This window comes from Danio rerio, chromosome 14 (genome assembly GCF_049306965.1).
Source record: "Danio rerio strain Tuebingen ecotype United States chromosome 14, GRCz12tu, whole genome shotgun sequence".
NCBI lineage: Eukaryota > Metazoa > Chordata > Actinopteri > Cypriniformes > Danionidae > Danio > Danio rerio.
Genome location: NC_133189.1, coordinates 48,797,501 through 48,821,703, shown reverse-complemented (window position 1 = coordinate 48,821,703; position 24,203 = coordinate 48,797,501). Strand labels below are relative to the sequence as shown.

General features: G+C 33.6%; 1 protein-coding gene across 5 annotated transcripts in view; it reads right to left on the bottom strand.

Annotated features, from left to right (window-relative positions):
- si:ch211-170a17.1 overlaps positions 1-24,203 on the bottom strand; it is an 829,907-nt gene that overhangs the window by 378,983 nt on the left and 426,721 nt on the right. For all 5 annotated transcript variants that reach the window (XR_012389966.1, XR_012389967.1, XM_073922203.1 and 2 more), the window contains exon 3: positions 6,855-6,952. The gene's annotated coding sequence lies outside the window, so the exon portion shown is untranslated. The remainder of the gene's footprint in view (positions 1-6,854; positions 6,953-24,203) is intronic.

The window sequence follows — 24,203 nt, the reverse complement described above, 5'->3', positions numbered from 1 at the left end:
ATAATCATCCTTAATGTATTCATAACAAATGTTCAATAATTATTGATATCGAATGATATGAAACATTATATTGTGATATTTTGCAATATCACCCAGCTCTAGTAGTGAAGAGCACTGAATCTGCTCTTTATCAATTATACAGTGATATGATGAACGGCATGATGATTTCCATTCTAGATGAAAACCATTCAAAAACCCGTGCACCATGAAAAGCGCAAAAATCAGCACAAATATGAGCCATCACACCACACAGGGTGAGTAATCACGGCCGAAACACGTTCCGCTACCCCGACACAAGCGTTCTGATTGCGGGACCGGTGCTGAATGGGGTTGCTGGCGTTTGCTGCGTCATCTCAAGTGTAAAAGTAGCTTTCAGGTGGAAGCGGTCAATCTGAAAGAGTTCACAGAGCGAATGCATTTTCTGGGACACGGGCCTTTCCGCTCTCATTCTGTAATCACTCTTACGAACATGACTTAATTAAACCATCAGATCAGCTAGCACAGAATGCAGCCGAGTCCTCTGCAAATTAAAAAGAAATTAGGATGGCAGATGTGTCTTTAATGACTTAATCATGCCTCTATATTGAATCTATTAAAACATACAGGGTGTAATATTGCTCTCAAATATTCCTTAGCCGCTGCTGTGAATGCGTGGGCGAAAAATAGATGCGATTGGTGGGAGAAAAAAAAATAAGTGACAATGTGTCATGCAAATACAGCACAAGGCCAATTATTTTGGGCTTCAACATCTGTTAAAAAGTTTTTTGTTGTTGTTTTTTTTTTGTTTTAAATGAAAAATTAAGAGAGGGAATTGGCAGGGAGAGTAATGTGCTAAATGAAAAAAAAAGAAACATGTACAGTAACTGTTCCTAACCTTGTTTTTAAAGGTTGGTATAGCATTACTGACAAAAATATATGACTTTTAAAGTTGTGCATCAGTTTGAATTGAATTCAAAAAGTAATTAGGGCGACGCAGTGACGCAGTAGGTAGTGCTGTCGCCTCACAGCAAGAAGGTCACGGGTTTAAGCCTTGGCTGGGTTAGTTGGCATTTATTTGTGGAGTTTGCATGTTTTACCTGCGTTCACGTAGGTTTCCTCCAGGTGCTCCAGGTCAATTGGGTATGCTAAATTGTGTATGAGTGTGTATGAGTGTGTGCGTATATGTTTCCCAGAGATGGGTTGCGGCTGGAAGGGCATCCGCTGCATAAAAACGTGCTGGATAAGTTGGCGGTTCATTCCGCTGTGGCGACCCCGAATTAATAAAGGGACTAAGTCAACAAGAAAATGAATGAAGGAAGTAATTTATTGCAGTTTAAACTTTAAACGGACAGACAGACAGACAGACAGACCGATGATAGATAGATAGATAGATAGATAGATAGATAGATAGATAGATAGATAGATAGATAGATAGATAGATAGATAGATAGATAGATAGATAGATAGATAGATAGATAGATAGATAGATAGATAGATAGATAGATAGATAGATGGGAGATGTGGGAGAAATTAAAATAAATAAAATGTAGATGTTAGTTTCAGTCTGTTAGTTTTAGGGACATATACATGTTGGTGTGCTCCAAAACAGTAACAACATTTGCGTATAGCTGTTATAAACAAATATAAACGTGTAAAGTTTGCAGTTTGTCACTTCCATCTAAATGGAGCAGCGTTTTTTTTATTTTTATTTTTTTTCACATCACCTCACACTTCAGTTTCTTTCAAATCTTGACCAATCAAATGCTCTCCAGTATCTGACATGCCCAACTCTTCAAGACACTTCTCCTTTGCTTTCCATTTGATGCCCGTGAGCTCAACCACCTTCACTGGCAGAGCTGTCATAAAAACAAAATGCTATTGGCTGCTTTTTAAAAAGGGGAGGAGCTACTCTACACCCCACCCCCTCTTATTTTTTCAGTTGAGATTACGTCAATAAAATTTAATAAAATTTAATAAAAATGCACATTTTAAAGCACTTCAAGAGACCTTTAGGTTACAACTAAGATGATTAGCTCAATAAACAACTAACTAGCTGCTTGTTATAGTTATAATGCAGTAGTTGTGTTTAGGTATTGGGTAGGATTAGGGATATAGAATAAAATTATACTTTAAAAAAAACTCAATTATAGGCAGGTAATAACGCAGTAGTTAATAGCATAAATTGTTACTTAAACCAAAGTGTTACCTAATTAATGCATAAATTATTGCATTGTGTTTTTTGACCTTGCATGCATGTCAGTTTGTTTGTTACAACACCCCATACAAAAATATGAACTTTTTATAATCCATTAAAAGGAGCACGTTCAGACCTGTGCGTAATTGTAGCACGGCTAAATTAGGAGGTAAAATTGAGAGTGCCAGCACTCCTCTGATGAGCCTGAGAGAGAGGAGCGTGAGAGCTCTCTACATCTACTGCATTAGGAAACAAATGAAAGGATGAAACAGATGAGAGCACACAGGCTTATCAAGAGATCGAATGCTAAAAATATGAGAGAGAGAGAGAGAGAGAGAGCAGCGACTAAATGCCTTATTTTAGTTTGCCTCGAGGTAATGAGTTTTCCTCTCCTTAAGGTAAGACACTACAGGCAAAAGCAGCTCAAATTTGGATTTTGTGATTTTTGGCTTTTCATAAAGTGTCTTTTTTGTAAAGAAAAATGTAAAGCTAAATGTTTTTAATGCAAATGACTGTTGTCTGTTTATTCATGACAATTTTCTTTCGTATAATGTTATTATTAGTAGTAGTATTATTTATTATATGCATTTTTATATTTGTTTCATTAAAAGCAAGCTAAAATTTGCCCACCTGTCAAGTTTTAGACCATATAGGGCAGAGCATTGGTATTTGGAAATAGTTGTTTATTTATTTGTTTTCTGGAATATAGAACTCAATTTAGAAATAGTTTTGAAACAAATCTTTGCGCTTAACAAGCCAAACTATTTTGTAGGCTAATGGATGTCTTTGCATACAACAATGTCCTTATCCACGAGACAGAAAGCGAAAGTTACGAATGAGGAGGCTCATTCTCATGCTGCAGATGCTCTGTTTAACTGTTTTCTCAAAAGTAAATTGCTCAGTTTTTCCACTTACAATGTCCACTATGTAAATAGCAAATGTGATATGGCGCGAATGACTCTTAAAGGGAATATAAGATGAGACTCTGATTGGTTTTAAAACACCCCCATAACTCATTAAGAGAACAAGCTCAACCGTGTTAGACCATGCGCCATGGCGCAAAGGGATTTTTCCATCGTTAAAACAGTAAAAGTGGATTCGGACATACCCTTATTGCTTTTGTGCCCTGCACTTTGGACTTTGCGCCTTGATCATCAAAATAGAGCCCAAGTGTGTGTTTTTTCTTCTTCTTTTTTTTGTAAAGAAAACTGTAAAGTTAAATGTTTTTATTGCAAATAAAACATCTCAAATGCACTTTTGAGTGTTTCTTTTGTCATTCATTATGAAGCACAGTTGAATTTCAATTTTGTGCTTTCAGGCTTTTAATTGTTTTTTCTTTTGTAACGTTCAATGTTTTGCATGTTTAATTGCAAATAAAAATCTAAAATACACTTTTAAGTGTTTTGTTTGTCACACATTATCTGTAAAGCACAGTTTTATTTGGATTTTGTGATTTTTGGATTTTCATGAAGTGTTTTGTTTGCAAAGAATAAAGTTCAATGTTTATATTTGCAAATAAAAAAAAAATTAAAATACACTTTTGAGTGTTTCTTTTGTCATACTTTATCAGTGTGAGTCTACATATTTTAATTGTTTACATATTCACATTGTAAAGGCCATTTTCTCAAAAACAAACGTTTGTGTTTGTGCAAATCTCTACTTCAGCATCACCTACACTAAACATCACACTTTTATTCATATCTGTATTCTGAAAGTTCGTACATCTAGATATACAATCATACATAACACTTAATTACAACATTTTATACTTCAAAAACTATGACAAAAAAAAATCTGGCTGTTTGCAGTGTTTTAAACCTATAGAGTTATATATAAAAAAAAAAAATGTTTCAGGTTTGCCTCTAATGTGTCATACAAATCTTTGAACATTACTTCATCCAGCATTCAGATCTGAGTGCTAGCAATATATGCAAACGAGTGTATAATTATTAAAATAATGCATCATTTGCATATTAAAAACACTTCAAAACACTGTTTGCAGTGTTTACAGAACTGTGGAGTGATAAAAAACGTAAGGTTTGTAATAATTTTTTCCTTTTGTGTTTTAAAAAATAATTGAAGAATTTGCTAGCAATATATGCAAATTAGTGTATACTTAATAGCAAAAATACCTCATGTGCATATTCAAAACAATTGTAATAGTAAAATGTGTGCAATTCTCAATGTGTTTGCAGTGTTTTCAAAATTTTATAATGATAAAAAAAGTTTTGGGTTGTAAAAACTTTTGCCTCAAACATGTCATTAAAATGAATCAATAATTTTAAAGAAGACTTCTTTCAGCGTTCATGTTTGTGTGCTAGTAATATATGCAAATGAGTGTATACTTAATAAAATAATGCCTCATTTGCATATTTAAAACACTTTAGAAAACTTGTATTACAAAACAAAAATGTTTGCAATTCCTAATGAGATCAAACAGCTGGTGATGTATGGAAAGGAAAAACAAACCCTTGTAACTTATTTACTACCGCCTCGTTCACAATCACATGAAGAAGTAATTTTTGCAGCACGTCCCTCGCTGAACTACAAATCTAAAACGTGACAGGAACCGTAAGCAGCCGGAGCGTGCATGCGCCGAGTTCCACTAGCGGATGTTGGCATTTGAAACTGGGCATTTAAACATGTGGAGATGACGTGTTTGACACCTCCGAGTAATTTCATCTCTCATGTGCCCTTTGGGGAGAAAATGTCATACTGACACAGCGGATCAGGAGGAAGGAGAACAGAGGAGAAACAAGACTTTATATGAAGAAGGTTAGGGAAAGGCATTTAGTTCCAGCTCTGTTGTTACGCTTGCTCTAGAATTCAGTTTTTATTAGCAGAAAACAAACATGTGCCACAATCTAGAGTGCTTCTTTAATATGATTATAACAGTACACTTACAACAGTACTATATATATATATATATATATATATATATATATATATATATATATATATATATATATATATATATATATATATATATATATATATATATATATATATATATATATATATATATATTTATTTTTATTTTATTTTTTTCTGCGGGCCCATTCTGGCAAAATAATAAAAAAAAACATCAATACTCCTATATAATAGTATCAGTAATAGTAATATGCACAATATCATCTACAATCAATGCAGTGATCAATTATTGTTGTTATTGTTTTATAATTCATCAATTATATTTTTTCATTATAATTATCTTTATTTTTTTTTTACAACAAAATTATAACAACTTAAACATTAAGGTCTTTGCACACTGAATATGAAAATGTTGTACAAGATTTTCATATGTTAAAAATACATTTGATTCTTTGTTGTGCCATTCACTTTACATACAGCCACCGAAAATTTCATTTGTCATGAAACTCTGATTGGTTTATCCTTGATTTATTTTTTTTTATAGATTTTTGCATCTCTAAAAAGCTCTTTTTTGAGGTGATTTGACACTTCAGCGTCACCGTACAAGTGTGTGTGTCCATACTAGGGTTGCACGATATTAAAAAACTCTGACATTGTGATTTTTTGTTTTGACATGATATATATTGTGATATGAATCAAATTTCACCAGATGATTTGAACAGTTTTATTTGAAAAGATTGCATTCATTTAGATGACTGGGATGATCAAGTCTATGCATAAATTATAATAAATTACAAGCCAAAATAAATTAATTAATTAACTAATTAATTAATTAATAAACAGAGCTTTATGGTTTGCAGGGGAGTCTAACGGTATTTAGGTACAGACAAGTACGATCAAATGTAAAATAACATTGCCATCATTTTAGAAATAATATTTTTTTTAAATAAAACTTTATAATATCTTTATCTTTTAATCTTTAATAATCTAGAGCTGCATAATATATCATTTCAGCCTCAATATCACAATGTGTCAATCTCACATGACAGGATTTTAATATAGTTGACAACAGAAGCAGCACCCTTGCACACATATTATACTTAGACCTGCTATGTTGTGGGCTGTTGCATCTGTACTTGAGGATGGAAAGATGAAAGTGGTCTTGTGTGCTCATGTATCTTTGGTTGAGTTTTAATTGCACAATATTTATTCAGATGATTTTGAATCTGGCACCTAACCAATATCCTTATTTAAAAAAAAAAAAAAAACTAAAACTAACACTGAAACTAATAAAAACTAAGCTAAAACTAAGCACTTTTAAAACATAGAAACTAATAAAAACTAGTAAATCTGCCTCTAAAAATGAAAACTAACTGCATTTGAAAATGAAAAGTCAAAACGAAAAGAAAACTAAGACTAAAGAAAAATCCAAAACTATTATAACCTTGGATTGAACTCAATGTGCAAGGTTTGTTCATGTCAAACTTTTTTTTAGAATACAAATATGAAAAGAAAAAAATACACATACCAAAATACACCAAAACTTCAGCATGCAAAGAGCTGTAGTCAGCAATAATACCATCAGATACATATTACTACCTTAGGACAAAAAAATTGCAACAATGATGTGAAAATGAATCATTTGTGTGTGTGCAAGGCATAAAAGTAAAATGTATGCAAGCATAAAAATAACCAGCTCCGTGGAGAGGCCTGAAAGTTCTCTCACATCACCACCACCAGGCCATCTATAATGCCGACTCCTGACTTTCACCCATCTACAAAACCTCCGTACAATTAAAATGCATCTTACCTGTCAGGCCTTCCGAATACAGATGCCAACGCGTGGGATGATTTCTTATATTTTTCGCTCGCGGAAGACCGCTGCAACAGCAGAATTCACAGCAGGATCTGCAAATGAGATAAACGACAGAAGCTATTCATCTTACAATGCTTAAAAAATAACAAGCAGATTAATGTGCTTCATCTACAAATTCATCTGACTCTGACATGGATGAACATATTGTGGTATTCGCTGACTTGAGAAGCTTCTGGACAGCGAGGAGACATCTGACCATATGTATTGCCTCAAAGCCACGCTGCCTAATGGTTTTCCAGGGAAAACTACAGCGTTCTCCTGCTGTTTCATTAAAGCGTTGTATCTTCCGGCTCAGCGAGTGAACTATACTGTTATGCCATCTGTAAGAGATGCTGCTCGGGCCTTAGGCAGGGTTTGGGTTAATAAGCGACCCTAAACCACAACAGACAGTTTTATTTAGCATTTATCTTGTCTACATATAAAAAGGAACAAGTGGCACCTGGCCCATGAGCACAGATTGACTTCTAGGGGTCCCTGAATAAGGTGTTTAATTTAATTGGCCTTGTAACGAGGTGGTTTAAAAGTTTAAAAGATGAAACTGATTATCTGGATATTGAGTCAGAGTTTATGGCGGGTCCTGTACTTTTAAGTTAATCTGTGTGTAAGGCTCATGTCTGTTTAGCACAAACAGGAGAATTATAAATTAAAATAAAATAAAATAAAATAAAATAAAATAAAAAATAAATGAATAAAATAATTCAGACATTGTGATTCAAATGTGAATAAAATGTGAGTAAATAAAACAATTTTAATTATAAAAACAATTTTGAACATAAAAAATCAGAGGAAACAAAATATAATCCATACATACTTGTGATCAAATTTTGAATACAAGGAAGTAGTAAAATAAAAATTAAATTAAATTTAAAAACCCATACATACTTTTTTTTTCAAATTTAAATAAAATAAAATGATTACAGGGGTATTTTTTTAGGTAATTGCACCTCGAAAATAAATAAATAAATAAAATATAAGGAAAAAATCAGAACTACTTTTGACTCAAATTTGAGAATAAAAAAGTAGCAAAACACAATACAATAAAATAAAATAATAACAGAGACAACATTTATTTTTAAATTTAATGTGAATAAAAAAATGCAGAGGGGACTACAATTTGAATTTAAGGAAGCAGAGACAATAAATAAATACAATTCTGATAAGTTTGGTTCAAAATTGAATATGAAGAAATTCAATAAAATAATAAGAGATAATTGCAGTCCAAACTTAAATATGAGTAAAAATACAGAGGTATTTGAATTTAAGAAAGCAGAGGAAATAAAACAAAAAAATAAAAAATAAATAAATAAATTAATTAATTAATAAAATAAAATAAAATAAAATAAAATAAAATAAAATAAAATAAAATAAAATTAAATTAAATTAAATTAAATTAAATTAAATTAAATTAAATTAAATTAAATTAAATTAAAACAATCCAGATATACTTGTAATTAAACTTTAAATAAAATAAAAGACATATAATTCTATTTAAATCTCAAATATGAGTGAAAAAATACAAATTTATTTGAAAATGAAAAAGCTAATAAAATAAAATCCAGCCAAACTCGTGATTCTAATTTAAATATAATAAACTACAATAATTAAATTTAATAGGAGAAGATAAAATAAAATGAATGTGATTTAAATTTGAATATAAGGAACTACAATAATAAAATAATATAAAACAAAACAAACTGTGATTTGTTAGAAAAAAAATTGTAAAGGAAATACATTAAATATAAAGTGCAATTCCAGCTATAAGCAGTGTTATTAAGTAATCCTAAAGTTTTATGGCTGGTTGTATAGTGCAAAGTTATTTCCTGCCATGTGATAGCCCATAACTGTTTACCACAAACTGGCCTTACAAAGACAGAATGAGGAAATTCTCCTGAGAAATCCCCGGTGTAATGTTTTCCATGAGGTTATCTCCCATGTCAGCCGCTAACTACCTAGCGTTCCCTTCGCCACCGTCAATCTTATGATTATGCTGGGTGGTCTATATATGCACAGCTTGCCTTTTGCATCAGGGGGGAGAAGAACTGTTTGAGGCAAGAATATGGAATGGGATCATTATGGAGAGAAACAACTCCACAGCAAATATCTATTTCAATCAGCGACTAGATGCGGAGGTTATCGATCAAAAACCCACCATCATGCGTACCACTTACTTCCAATTGAGTGCCATTTTCCAGCAGAGGACTGAAAACGAATATATGCGGCAACGCTTGCTTATGGTTTCGAGCATTTCTCAAACCTCAGGATTATGAAGATTAAAGTATATTGCAATGAGAGAGACATTCAATTGCATGCCAGCACTGCCACTCAATATAGAGGATTGATAGGTTCCTCCAGAGCTGGCATTTACATTTTCTAGAGTTAAGAGTGATCGACTTTCATTGCTATGAGCGAGAATTGGTTGTATTGTAATAGGAATGGAGATAAAATATGTGGATGAAGGCAGAAAGTTAGCTTTAGTTCAATTGACACCCATCCAACTTACTGGAACACACACAGACACACACTTGAATATATATGGTTTATGAGGACTCTCTATAAACATAATGTATTTTATACTGTAAAAACTACTCATTATGGCTTTACCATACCCCTACCTCTAAACCTCACCCTGTGACAAATTTTGCATTTCAAAAACGCCATAAAATTATTTTTTTTAAAAGCATTTTTAATTACAAGGACACATGGCATGTACTCATAAACCATCTTATTAGAGTACATCTACGTCATGTCCATGTCGTCATGCAAATTCATCCTCACTAACGACATAAACTAGGACATACACACACAAATTAATAAATTCAAATTAAATTTATAAATTTTATAATTTTTTACAATATTTACAAATTTTTATAATATAAATTTGTCACAGCGTTCTGTTTACAATGTCTATAATAATATATCAGATTGTATTATATATATATATATATATATATATATATATATATATATATATATATATATATATTTGTGTGTGTGTGTGTGTGTATAATATAATTATTAGCCACTCTGATTTATTAGCCCCCATTTATTTTCCCCCAATTTCTGTTTAACAGAGAGAAGACTTATTCAACACATTTTTAAACATAACAGTTTTAATAACTCATAACTGATTTGTTTTATCTTTGCTATGATGCAAGCAAATAATATTTGACTAGATATTTTTTCAAGACACTTCTAGACAGTTTAAAATGACTTTTAAAGGCTTAACTGGGTTAATTAGGTTAACTAGACAGGTTAGGGTAATTAGGCAAGTTATTATATTATGATGGTTTGTTCTGTAGACTGTTGAAGAAAAAAAATAGGTTAAAGGGGCTAATCATTTTGTCCTTAAAATGGCGTTTAATAATTTAATAACTGCTTTGACTCTAGCTTAAATAAAACAAATTAGACTTTCTGCAGAAGAAAAAAAATTATCAGACATACTGTGAAAATATCTTTGCTCTGTTAAACATAATTTGGGGAATATTTATAAAAACAAAAAAAATCAAATGGGGGCTAATAAATCTGACTTCAACTGTGTATATGTATACTGTATATATACATGCACACAGGTACAGTATGTTTGTTTGTGTGTGTGTTCCAATAAGCTGGGTGGCTGGGAATTTAACTCCAGCTTTACAACTTTCTGATTTCATTCACATAATTTATCCACATTCCTGTTACAACAATACAACCAATTCCAATCAGTGGATAAAGATGATATAAATATTACTTTTTTTTTTTTTTTTTTTTTTTGTGTGTGTGTGATTGTTTGTGATGTTTACATGTAATGTTAAAGCATCTGTGGCCAGTATTTCTTTTTTTATTATTTGTATTTTTTTTATTAAAGTTAATTTTATTTCATTTATTTTATTCACTCATTCAATAATACTAGTATATTACAATGTTTTTGAGATAATGTCATTAATTAACACTGTTATTTAGCAAAAATGCATTTATTAATCATAGAAATAATTTTAAAAAAATGCAAAAGTCACATGTTTGTACACTATATGGATATACTGACAAAATTGTAAAAATGTCCCGGTATTTAAAGTCATGGTCATTACATGCAACCTTGATAAAGAATAACTACTGAGAGATTTCAGCTGCTGTCTGGATTTTCTAAACCTTTCTTCCTTTGTGTTCAAATTTTTTTTTTCCTTGAAAAAAAAAATGTAAAAAAATAAATAAAAATTTAAGTCAACGACACCTTTAAATATGTTTTCTGGGAAAAATGGTGACGTGTTGAATGCTTTTTCCCCCCACTGAATATAATAAATGTTTTATCTATTATTATGATACAGTTATTCAGAGTCTCTATCCTCAGCCTTACTCTTAACCTAACCACTTCATAACAACATATAAAGGGAAGAAAAAAAAATCCCAGTACTGAGTTGCGACTGGAAAAAAAAAACTGGAAAAAACATTTTTACTGGTTTAAAACATATTATTTTCCCACTGCACCATGACTGTATTCTGTACTGTACATTATTTCTGTTAAGTGACAAGACTTTTGTCTAAGCAAAGTCAGACCTCACAGTCCTATTTACATAATTCAAGACCAAGGCATGATCATATTTTATTTCGGTAAAATAAGCATAATCCATAGGCCTTTGCCTTTCATATAAGCCATTTCTGAAAGCAAATAAAGTCAAGTTATTAATTGTTGTTCCTAAAACTTGGATAAGCAACAAGACTTTTGTCAGGTATTGTATGTGTTGCAACCACACTACAAATACCAATAGTATGAGACCATTTTAGAAAATGCAAGAGATTGAAACCCAGCCACAGGAAATGACAAAGAGTCTCTTCCTGTACCACAGAGTTGATGGCCGTCTCTGGAAGCTGTCAGCAGGTCATCAGTTCGGGACTCTCAGTGGCTTTAAGGCCTTTAGAGGGCTTTGGAGGCAGACAGGGAACGCCTGAGATCGATTCAGTACAGAAATAAAAAAACTGCCCGGCACTAGAGGATAAGTCATAGAAGACACCATAAGCCTACTACGCTCAAGAGAGTATAGCCTACTCATATCCACCCAACCTAAATATACTGGTTTCTTCTCTGGATCAACCATATAGTGGTCATCGAGGTCAAAGCCAGTCCTTTTTCTGGTTATACGAACAGAAAACGAAAAGGTCTTTCCTGTGTTACAATTCCTAGGGTGGGCGTTAGGAGATGAAATGTGCTTCTTGTAAATGACTTGTGAACATCCTCCTTTTTTTTCATCCCTTCTTCCCACCCACGAGCAAGAGTAAATCCACCGTGTGAGGATTTGCAAGGCTGCTAAAGAGAGTGCAAACGAGAGAGAGAGCCACGTGGAAATCAAGGAGGATTAATTAGAGCACAGACCTAATGAGGATCCTCATAGGAGCGGACATTATCGAAGGAGCAAACGCGTTTAGCTACCTTACAAAAGAAGAGGGGGAAGGGGGAATTGGAAAAGGAAGAGGAGAAACGAGAAGAAAGAAAACGGGGAAATTGCCTCTTTTGTTTAGAAAATAGACTCTTGCAAATGCCAAAGGTATAAGATGGAGTCTGGTACAAAAAAAGCATTTGATACAGTATATATGAGAGTAGAGCTTTTGATACTTGAAGCAGTGTTGGGGAAATGCATTGGAAGTAACATGAGTTACGTAATAACATTACTTTTCTAAATAACAAGTAAGGTAACATATTACTCAAAAATTAGGTTGTAATATTTGAGTTATTTATTAGTTTAAAGGGCACCTATTTTACCCCTTTTTCAAGATTTAAGGGTGCTTTCACATCTGTGGTTCGCTTTATTTGGTCTGGACCAAAGCCAATAAATGAAACATTGTAGCATTTTCTTCTGTCTTTGGATTTTTTTCAGGTCACACTAATCGCTTTGGTCCGAACCAGTTTAAGGGTGCTTTCACACCTGTGAATCGATATAGTTGTTCCGAAACAGAGATTACAATTGTTACATTGTTGCTCTTTGCTCTTGGAGCGGTTCGCTTTCACACTGCAAAGTTTCTAAACGGACCAAAAGAGCTAAAACAAGTCACGTGCGAGTAAACTCTCCTCACATTGGTCAGAGTGTCAGGGTTTATTTTGCAGCGTCCTGCTCAGCTGTCAGGAGAGGTGGTGGTTTGGTGGTGATTGACAGGGTGCGCGCGCGCGACATGTCTGAGGAGAGACGCGGTGGGGAGGGGTGAAAAGGGTGCGCGACGATGCCTATTTGAGGGAGGGAGAGGCAAGATTACCGGGAGATCATCACTCGTTTGCGGGCATCCGGAGACTCGCGAAACTTCCCGCCCTACTCATAATTCTCTCTTCATATAGCCGTAAGCCTATTACATATCCATAAAACACTGTGATATAACCGCGCTCGGATCAGATCGCTTTCTCACTGCAATCGAACCGCTCCAGGGTTCGTTTCAATCGAGCCGAGACCACCTCATTCAAGCGATCTCGGAGCGATTACTTTGGCGCGGAACAGAGCGCGATTGCCCTGTTCACATATGCCAATCGAACCGCGCTAACTGGGCAAACGAGATACGTTCCGAAACAAAAGTGTAGGTGTGAAAGCACCCTAAAATAACCTAAATGCTGGCAACTGATAAAATCCACATCACTAACATTGCCCAGATGTTGTTGAACATATTTCCTAAACTGCTTTTCGATTGGTCAGAATTCATGTGCGGGAAAATGCCAATGGAACTCCCGCAAGTAAACAAACCGAAAGACACTAAATGTCGCTTTTGACTATGGAGCTACGACTGCGCTGACAGATTGTATCCCTGCTCATAGTATACTATATAGCTAGTACACATCACTTTAGACGGACTATACATTTCAAGAATGAAGCGCATCTGCGGCTTGAAAACAATGTCTGAAAGCATTACAAATGATGAAAGCACATCGCTAGTAACTTTAGGAGAAGGCATGAATTCATTTAGCTAAACTGAGACATGATTATCTTCCAGAAATATTACCAACGATCCATCAGGTAATGTTTTTCCTTTTCTCTCTCTCTCTGGTAAAGTACTGTTGACAAATAATTTTTTTGAATCGAACTGCTCCAGGGTTCGTTTGAAAGCGTACCTATAGACCACCTCTTCAAGGAGTAAAAGGGTACATGCTAATATTGACTGATGTATGGATATCCGTTATGTTAATATGCAAAATAAATCTGATTTAACGTCCACAAACTGGTATTGAAGCATCTTCTTTTATAATTGTACTGACACACGGCTGTGGGGATAAAGACGGTAAAATTGCTGTAATTTATTACAAACATGCACTGATTTAAAAACGGGTTAAACTTGTAAAACTCATTCTTGATCACATTTGATGATGATTGATGATCACAGAGAGCTGAACAGATCTTTTAATTCCAGTTGCTTTGCGCACGTGCTGTCTTGATGATATGATTACAGGTTACTACGGAGACATGTTAATATGCAGCTGTCAATCAAGTCGGTGGGGAAAACCGCACTACTTTGTCACATTGCAGTCAGCCTCAAAATGGGAGGGATTTGAATCATATTTTAACGTCAGGAAATTAAAAAAAAGGAGACTTATTGTTTTTCTATCACTCCAATATGACTGTGGACACACTATAGCTACAGGTATGTCCTAACACTATGCAAAATATTATTTTCAGCATAGGTGCTCTTTAATTAGCTTTAAAAAAAAATTGTTAAGCAAATTTAGTTTGTTCCTTTAGGGGACAGACAGAAACCAACATGGTAGGCCAGAGCCTTACATTTCTGTGAGTATTATCTGCCAAGTATTCTCATTATTTTGAAAACACTGAACAAAAGGAAAAGGGGACTGTCTCAATGGAAAGTGATTTACTCAACTAATAAGACAAAAGTAGAAAAGTAGCATACACATTACTTTAAACTTTCATTAAAGTGCAGCATGTTTACCTCTGGAGTTAGGAAGTTCTCTGAAGATAACATAATCCTAAATTATTATTATTAATATTATTTTATTATTATTAAAGTAATTGAAGGTTATACTGTCTGTAGTTAACTGCAGTGCTCCTCTTTAAAAAGCCTCAGCCAGGTAAGAATAACAGGGTTCATACAAATTTTACTGCTAAAATTTCATGACTTTTTTAAGACTTTCAAGTAAATTTTTCAGACCTAATGTTTTATGCAATGTCTACATATGCGTGATAAAAGACAATGCATGTTCAATATTATTACAGCATCTCGTAAAACATGCAACAATCTATACAGTTTAAATTTATATTAATGTAAAATTTATTCAGATAATGCTTACAGCAGTAATAATGTGAGATTATGTGATTAACCAAGGACAGAAAAGAAGTAAAGACAACTGACCTATATTCAAATATACAGATATCTGTTTTTTATGACTGCTCTGAAAACTTTGTGGGTTTTTCTGATTTTCTTAAACTTTCCAGGCTTGGTAAATGCCATGTCGAAATTCCATGACTTTTCAGGTTTTCCATGACTGTATGAACCCTAGAATAGATAATGCAAAAGTAATCCGAAAGAAACATAGCACATTACACACAAGTAATGCAAATAGTTAATTTTGGGGAGTAATATTACTAATATTAATATTATCAATATTGTAATGCATTACTTTTAAGAGTAACTTTCCCCAACACTGCTTAAAACTAGTAGTAATTGGTATCTTGGACTTATCTGTTTCTTACTGCTCATGATTTCCCCAGGGTTAACAGTTAATTTAGGATTCATACGTATTCATATTTTCTTACTGTACATCATTTAATCTTGAGTAAATGTTCTTATATTAGTAATGTCAGTTACATTAGGTGTATTCTCAGACTTTCCTTTACACAAGGGTAAAATAATTTAGATAATCAAAAAGGCAATTTGACTCACAACACACATTTGTAACATGTTTTTTTCATTGTTATTATTAAATAAATATAGGCCTACATGACGTGCCTCGTGGCCTAATAGTATAACGTATACAATGGACAAAATCAAATGTCCTATATACAGATTCAGTCATGAATCAAAATAATGAATCAAAAAAGGTTCATCCAGTGTTTATAATTAAAATCTGCAACCTTCAACAAATACGTGAAGTAGTTGGCGTCATAGATCTGTGCTTTTGGTAATTTTGCATTTAAATCTGAAAATAGTGTCCAGGCATTAATGTAAATACTTGGTTAATTTTTCCTCACTTTTTTCCACCTTTTAAAATTGAAGCGTCACAATAGAAATCAAGTCAGGTCATAAAATAAACATGTAACTTTAAAAAATGTTCGTCTTTCTAACCACAAACGTAGGAGCACCAATTTAACATGCTTGACTAAATTAATATTTGGATTAAGAATCAACCACGAACAGTGCCTCAGGTAATCACAGAGCATGCTTAGTTAGTACAACACCTGCATTCAATAAATAACACGTTGATATTGAACAACCTACTTTTTATACTCCATTCGGTCCATTTTCGCTCCACTACTAGTCCTAGTAGGGTTTTAAGCACCAATGTGAGGTTGTTGTCGAACGAATGAATCGGCGTTTTGAAAGAACTGTTTGGGTCATTGATTTATGATTCACTTATTATATGACTCCCACATTTGTCGCCACCTGGAGGTGTAACTGTGTAACATAGAGAGATAGTCATTGAAAGGATTGAATGAATGAATGAATGAATGAATGAATGAATGAATGGATGGATGGATGGATGGATGGATGGATGGATGGATGGATATTGATTGATTTAAATGGATAAATAGATGAATGGGTGGATGGTTGGATGGGTGGATTTAGATAAACAAATAGACGAGTGAATGGATAAATACATTGATGTATTGACTGGTATAAAATAAAGAGACAGATGGATGGATTAAGATGGTTGATGGATGGAGAATATGAATGGATGTATGGACAAAAATGATGTATGGATAGATGGAGGGATGGATGGATGGAATTATGATAAATGGATGGATGGAAACTGGATGAGTGGATAGATGGATAGATGATAAATAGACGGATGGTCTGATTTGGATATATAAATAGATGGATGGATGTATGGATGGGTGGATGGATGGATTTATGATAAATGGATAAAAACAGATGAGTGGATAAATAGATAGATGATAAATGTTTGGATGGATGGATGGATGATAAATCGATGGATGGATGGATGGATGGATGGATGGATGGATGGATGGATGGATGGATGATAGAGAGATGGATGGATGGATGGATGATGGAGAGATGGATAGATGGATGGATGGATGGATGGATGGATGGATGGATGGATGGATGGATGGATTTATGGTAAATGGATCTACAGTATGGAACATGAATGAGTGGATGGATGGATGGATGGATGGATAGATGGACAGAAGGATGGATTGACTTGAATGGATAAAATGATAAAGTTATGGATGGATGGAAGGATGGATAGATTTAAATGTATTAATAAATAAATGGATCAATGGATAGGTGGATGGATGCTAGATTTGGATGTATGATAAATAGATGGATGTGTGGATGGTTATATGATAAAGAGATGGATGGATGGATGGATGTATAAAAAATTGAAGGATGGATGGATGAATAAATGATTGAACACAATTGGTTGTTTTAAAAATTCTTTGCTCACATTGTGTTCTCCATCAGCCTCCTCTTTCAGACGTGAGCACTGCTTTGAGATGTCGTTTGATATTTGTCTACCTATCATTCACCAATTAGGAAGGAGTGTGTTTCTGTGCGTCTGTTTCCTTCCTCAACGTCTTTGTCGCTTTCATCTTTTATTTCCATCTCCCGGCTCCACTTTTGTTCATAGTAGCACTAATAAAATCCCAGCTCTTTATCCTGTCAAAGCTTAGCCACCTTTGTGTTTCCATTATTGAGCAATAGATGAGTAAGCAAACACTCGCCCCCTCGTCTGCCTGGAGAAATGTAAAAAAAATAAAATAAACACATTTTGTCTGTTTTATGGCATGATTACAATCGATTCCCTCCTCCGTTTGATTAGTTTCACATTGAAAAGCTCTGTTAGCAGTTATTATTGCGAGTGCTTTATAAGACAGCATCATGTTGTTGGTGAAAGCCTACACTTGCATCAGCAGAGATTTGGAAGAGAGTTAATGGGATTGTCTGCAGAATCCCTTTTCTCTGTGTGTGTGTTAAAACTGCATTAGTAACTCGAGAGTAACCCTGTGGTTGGCTTTAAGAGCGAAACTCCATGCAAGGTACGAGTTTAGTTGAAGCAAGCAGAATACTACACCTCTACTGTGTACTTATTGACAATGTAACAGTCTCTGTTTGATGGAAATAAACACCATTCTTGTGTGTAATCTATCAAATCCAGTAAAACAAATCTAAATAACATATACATTTTTTAAATTTTGAAGAATCTTTGTGTGTTAAAACTGCATAAGCAACCAACTTAGGTTCATTCAGAAAACGTTTCCATATACATTTCTGGAGATCGCAAATTATGTAGCCAAAGGTACGTATGGCTGCATTTTGTCTTTAAAATGAACCCTACGCAGCTTACCATTTTGTCAAGTGGCTCACCATGTATATCGATAGCATTGAGACACAGTAGTTGCAAGTAGGCTACTGTAACCAGGGGAGTGACACTGACAACAGAAGTGCAGATCCACATGCAGGTTTAGTAGAATGGTCAGGCAAACAGTGGTCAATACAGGAGCAAACCAATGTATGAGGACAATCCAGAGTCGTAGTCAAAAGGCAGGCAGAGGGTCATAGGCACGCAGCAATTTAGGCAATTTTATTTATTTTTTTATTTTATTTTATTTTATTTTATTTTATTTTACATTTTTTTACACAGTACTGCAGTTGACTTGATTTAAGTGGAGCCAACTCAAAAAGCTGTACAGCAAGCTGCCTTACAATTTTAACTTGTTATTTAAAAAAAAAAAAAAAAAAGTTACTTGGTTTCTTTTTTCTGTGAATAACTACTGTAAAATAGGTTTTAACCAATATTGCTTGTATCACGCAGTATAGAATCACATAACTATTAGTTAAATGGTTAAATGCACCTCTCTGTTTCTGCACTTTCAGGGGCTAAATACTCAGTGTTTAATCTTTAGTATTTAGTCATGTTTTTTTTTTTTCATCAGTATGGGAAGTATGGGAAGTGTATGTTCGAAATATTAAGAAATAAAGCAAAAAAAAGGAAGATAATAGGAAGATAATGTATTTTTTAATAATTATTTTATTTTAATGAATAGATGGATGGATGGATGGATGGATGGATGGATGGATGGATGGATGGATGGATGGATGGATGGGCGGGCGGGCGGGCGGGCGGACGGACGGACGGACGGACAGACAGACAGACAGACAGATAGATAGGTAAGTAGGTAGGTAGGGTAGATAGATAGATAGATAGACAGACAGACAGACAGACAGACAGACAGACAGACAGATAGATAGACAGATAGATAGATAAATAGATAGATAGATAGATAGATAGATAGATAGATAGATAGATAGATAGATAGATAGATAGATAGATAGATAGATAGATAGATAGATAGATAGATAGATAGATAGATAGATAGATAGATAGATAGATAGATAGATAGATAGATAGATAGATAGATTCAATGTTTTTTTGTTTGTTTACTTTACGGTGTATACAGTAAAATATGTTTTGACCCATCATGCTTGTATTGCACTGTATAGGATCACATTAAACGGTTAAATGCACCTCTCTGTTTCTGCACATTCAGTGGTGGAGTGTTTAGCAGATCTTACGTCTTATTTCAATTAAACCTTGCTTGTTTCACTGTCCATGAAGTATGGTCTGCTGTTTCCTTTTTGCACACACTAATGGACATGCCTACAGGCAAACAAGCCTTTTCCCTTATCTCTCTCGTTTACTTATAATCTGAACAAAAACATTCATTTTGTAGGGAGAAAAATACAACATAAAGCCTGAGTTAATTAACATTTAATAAACATTCAAGCAAGCCCATTATCTCATTCAAGGCTTAACCAAGAGAAAATGGGTCGCAAGCTTCCCGTTTTTAAACACACGCTTGCTTATTTGTGAGTTTCAGATGAGCACATATCACTTAATTTACCTTGGTAAACATTTTAACACAAATGCTTCCGTTTTTATTACACAACATGCCACATAATGAAAATCCATGTTTTCAGTCAAAGCTGAAACAAAATAATTGCTATTTACATCAAACAGAAACTGTTACATTGTCGATAAGTACACAGTAGAGGTGTAATATTTGGCTTGCTTCAACTAAACGCATACCTTCCATTGATAAATGGATTTTCACTTATCTTAAAGCCAACCACAGGGCTACTCTAGAGTTACTAATGCAGTTTTAACGAGCGTGATCTCACAAGAAAACATAAGTATATTACGTTTTGTCAGCTTAGTGGCTAATTCATACCAATTTGTATGAGTACAGTCGTATGATAATGTCTGATTTTAAAGAGGAGGCGTGGCAGCCAATCCCGCTCCTAAACCCAACTGTCATTGGGTGCTGAGCAAATCATACTAAATTGTACAAATTGGCTAGTAAATCAAAAAGTTACGAATTGCTGTGAGATTGCATTGGTTTTAACTAACTGACAGAAAAAGGATTCTGCAGACAATCCCATTAACTCTCTTCCAAATCTTAAAATGCATTGTAAAAAATGCTGGGTTTTACACAATTAATTTGTCTTGGGATAGCATAAAAGAATTAAGTTAACTTATTTGTTTTTACAAATTTATTTGGATTAAACATAAAACAATTACGATCAAAAAAAAAAAAATCTACAGTTGAAGTCAGAATTATAAGCCCCCCTTTGATTTATTATTATTTTTTTTTCCAAATGATGTTTAACAAAGCAAGAACATTTTCACAGTAAGTCTTATTTGTTTTATAGAATAAAAGCAGTTTTTTTTTTTATATATATTTTATATTATAAATATCTATCTATCTGTCTGTCCGTCCGTCCGTCCGTCCGTCCATCCATATATATATATATAAATATCTATCTATTGTGGTGGTTTTTCCTTTCTTTAATAATCAGCACAGTCTGATGGTTTTGATTTTAGAAGAGTTCTTCTCTGTCGACAACAAAGGAGATTTTTCAGGAGACCCTCAGTAGCATCTCTGCCTGAAAATTCTGTCACACTGATGTTCTGGCCTGCTTATATACTCTTTATACTCTATTTTGCAGCTGTTTTTCACATTGTTCTACATTTGTAACACAAGATCCCAACTAGTTTAAACCCCCAACCCAAACCTGTTTACTATATATCTTATCTATCAATACTTAACTGTTTCCACATGTGTTGCTCTATTCTCATCCATCCATTGTGACACCTTAGTTGTTTACTCAGGCCATCTCCCCTTTCTAACTCTACATAGTACCTTAATTCTTCTAATGGTATGTAAGTCTACAAGCAGATTATACACATACAATTTGAATATATAGATTAACTTCACACTTTAAAATCCACTATCTATCTATAGTGGATCCACTATCTATCTATCTATCTATCTATCTATCTATCTATCTATCTATCTATCTATCTATCTATCTATCTATCTATCTATCTATCTATCTATCTATCTATCTATCTATCTATCTATCTATCTATCTATCTATCTATCTATCTATCTATCTATCTATCTATCTATCTATCTATCTATCTATCTATCTATCTATCTATCTATCTATCTATCTATCTATCTATCTATCTATCTATCTATCTATCTATCTATCTATCTATCTATCTATCTAAATCCATCCATCCATCCATCCATCCATCCATCCATCCATCCATCCATCTCTGTCGTTATATATTATCAATGGTAAAAACATTGCAAATTAACTTTTTAAAAAATGTTATATAATGCAGTATATTTCTCTTTTTTGCTTTCTTTCTTGATGTTTTGAACATACACTTCCTGAAAATCTGATTTTAGCTGCAACATAAAGGGTCCATACATAGTCATTTATTTTTGCCAAATATTTTCCACATTCATGCGTGTAGGTCATTTTTTCCCCCACAACCGAGTAACACATTGGCACTTTCACAAACGTGTTAGCATTTCAACATTAAAGGTTTACGTTTACGCTTTGTTGGCTCTTTGTCTCCGTGGTCTTGTATAGTTTAACACCTACAGTGTCAGCGTGAATGCATGACGTTTGCTCATTAACGGCTGCTGCTGTTTCACACTGGAGTTGATTGTTTATGCTTTGTTATGTTCCTTGCTGCCTTTTTTCCCTCTGAAACTACACTCAACAATAAAATGGACACTCTTGGCTTTGATCCCATTGAATCTGCATGTTGTTGGCGGTTCACGCTGATGCGCTGCTGGCTGCTTCATTGTGCTGAACCACCTCTCTCTCTCTAACTGCAGCGTTGTGGCTTTTCATGGTGCGGTGACTCCAGCAGGCAGTGTTGTTTGGACATTTTCTCCCACTAGTGCTCGTTTGTTTGCATTGGTGGATTGCACACACGCTGCTCCACAACAGCACTATGAAGTCAACTCAAGCACTGTTTTTTTTTTCCCCAAGCACATCATTTGCACATTTGTATAGACATACAAACACATGAACAGAGGTAGCTACACATTCATCCATTCATTCATTTTCCTTTGACTTAGTCTCTTATTTATCAGGGGTCACCACAGTGGAATGAACCGCCAACTATTCCAGCATATTTTTACACTGCGAATGCCAGCTGAAACCCAGTACTGTGTTTCTTGTTTGTTTTCTTAATGTTGAGTGTCCATTTTATATATGTTACAGCACAATAAGTTATTTAACACCTATACTCTACAGTTCAAAAGTTTTGGGTCAGTAAGGTTTTTAAATGTTTCAAAAAAGCTTATCCTGCTCAGCAAGGCTGCATTTATTTAATCAAAAATACAGTACAAATTGTAAAGTTTTGAAATGTTATTGCACCATAAATTAACTGTTCGAAAGTAGTTTATAGCTTAATTTAATCATTTATTCTAGTGATATTTAAAGCTGAATTTTCCGCTTCATTATTGTAGTTTTCAGAATCACAAAATCCTTTAGAAACCAGTCTAATATGAATTATTATCATTATTATTGATAATATTATTATTATTAACAGTAATAGTATTAAAAACTATGACTAAAGTCTTAATTTAACTTGAAACTACATGCAATAGGAAAGCAGTTATTTAAAAATTTAATAAGTATTTAACAATTTAACAATTTTTACATTTAACAAAAATGCCGCCTTGATGAACAGAAAAATTTTCTTTACAAAAAAAAAAAAAAAAACATTAAGAAAAATTGACCCCAAACTTTTGACCGGTAGTGTATACTTAGATGTAATACACAGTCAACCCAAGATTATTTATAGCCATGGTGTATGAACATTTTTGGGCTTGACTTTACATATGGATTTGAAAAAAAAAAAAAAAAAAAAAAAACTATCTATACTGTATATTTAAATATCGATGCCAATATTTTTGTTTCATTTATAGTTTTGTTTTTATGTGTATTACATATGCACAATAAATTATAATATAGACACATATACAGTATATTATGAAAAAAATTATTTTTTTTTTTGATGGTATTAATCAAGATTTTTATTTTGGTTTGTTTTTGTTGCCAAGTGCTATTTATCTTTACTGCATATCTAGCTTGAAAATTTGTTTAATTGTCATAATTGACCAAGAGGAATGTGGAATTTTCTGTGATGTCTTGACTTTAAACAGGTAGAAAAATACAAAGCAAAATTAATTTTAATACTAATAAATTACCATTCTTTGTTCATTTATTCATTTTTCTTCAGCTTAGTCTCTTTATTCACCAGAGGTCATCACAGTGGAATTAACCGCCAACTTATCCAGCATCTGTTTACACAGAGGATGCCTTTCCAGCTGCATTTCAGTACTGGAAAACACTCAAACACTACGGCCATTTTAGTTTATTCATTCCAATAATAGCGCATGTTTTTAGACTGTTGGGGAAACCGGAGCACCAGGAGGAAATCCACATGGACATGGGGAAAACATGCAATCTCCAAACTGACCCAGCCATCACTTGAACCAACGACCTTACTGCTGTGAGGAGACAGAGCTACCTACTGAGCCACCATGAAGCCATGTAAATATCCAAAAAATCCATATAAGTTCAGTATATTTTACATTTCACTTATACAAACCGAAAAAGACAAATCTAATCTATAACTGTATTTTTCACTGTATGACCAGTAAACAGAAAAACAAACAGTCATTCTGGACTAATGTGACAAAGAGTTGTAGGTAAACTATGCACTTCACTCAAAAGTAAACTCTTTTCTGCCCACAAAATATACAT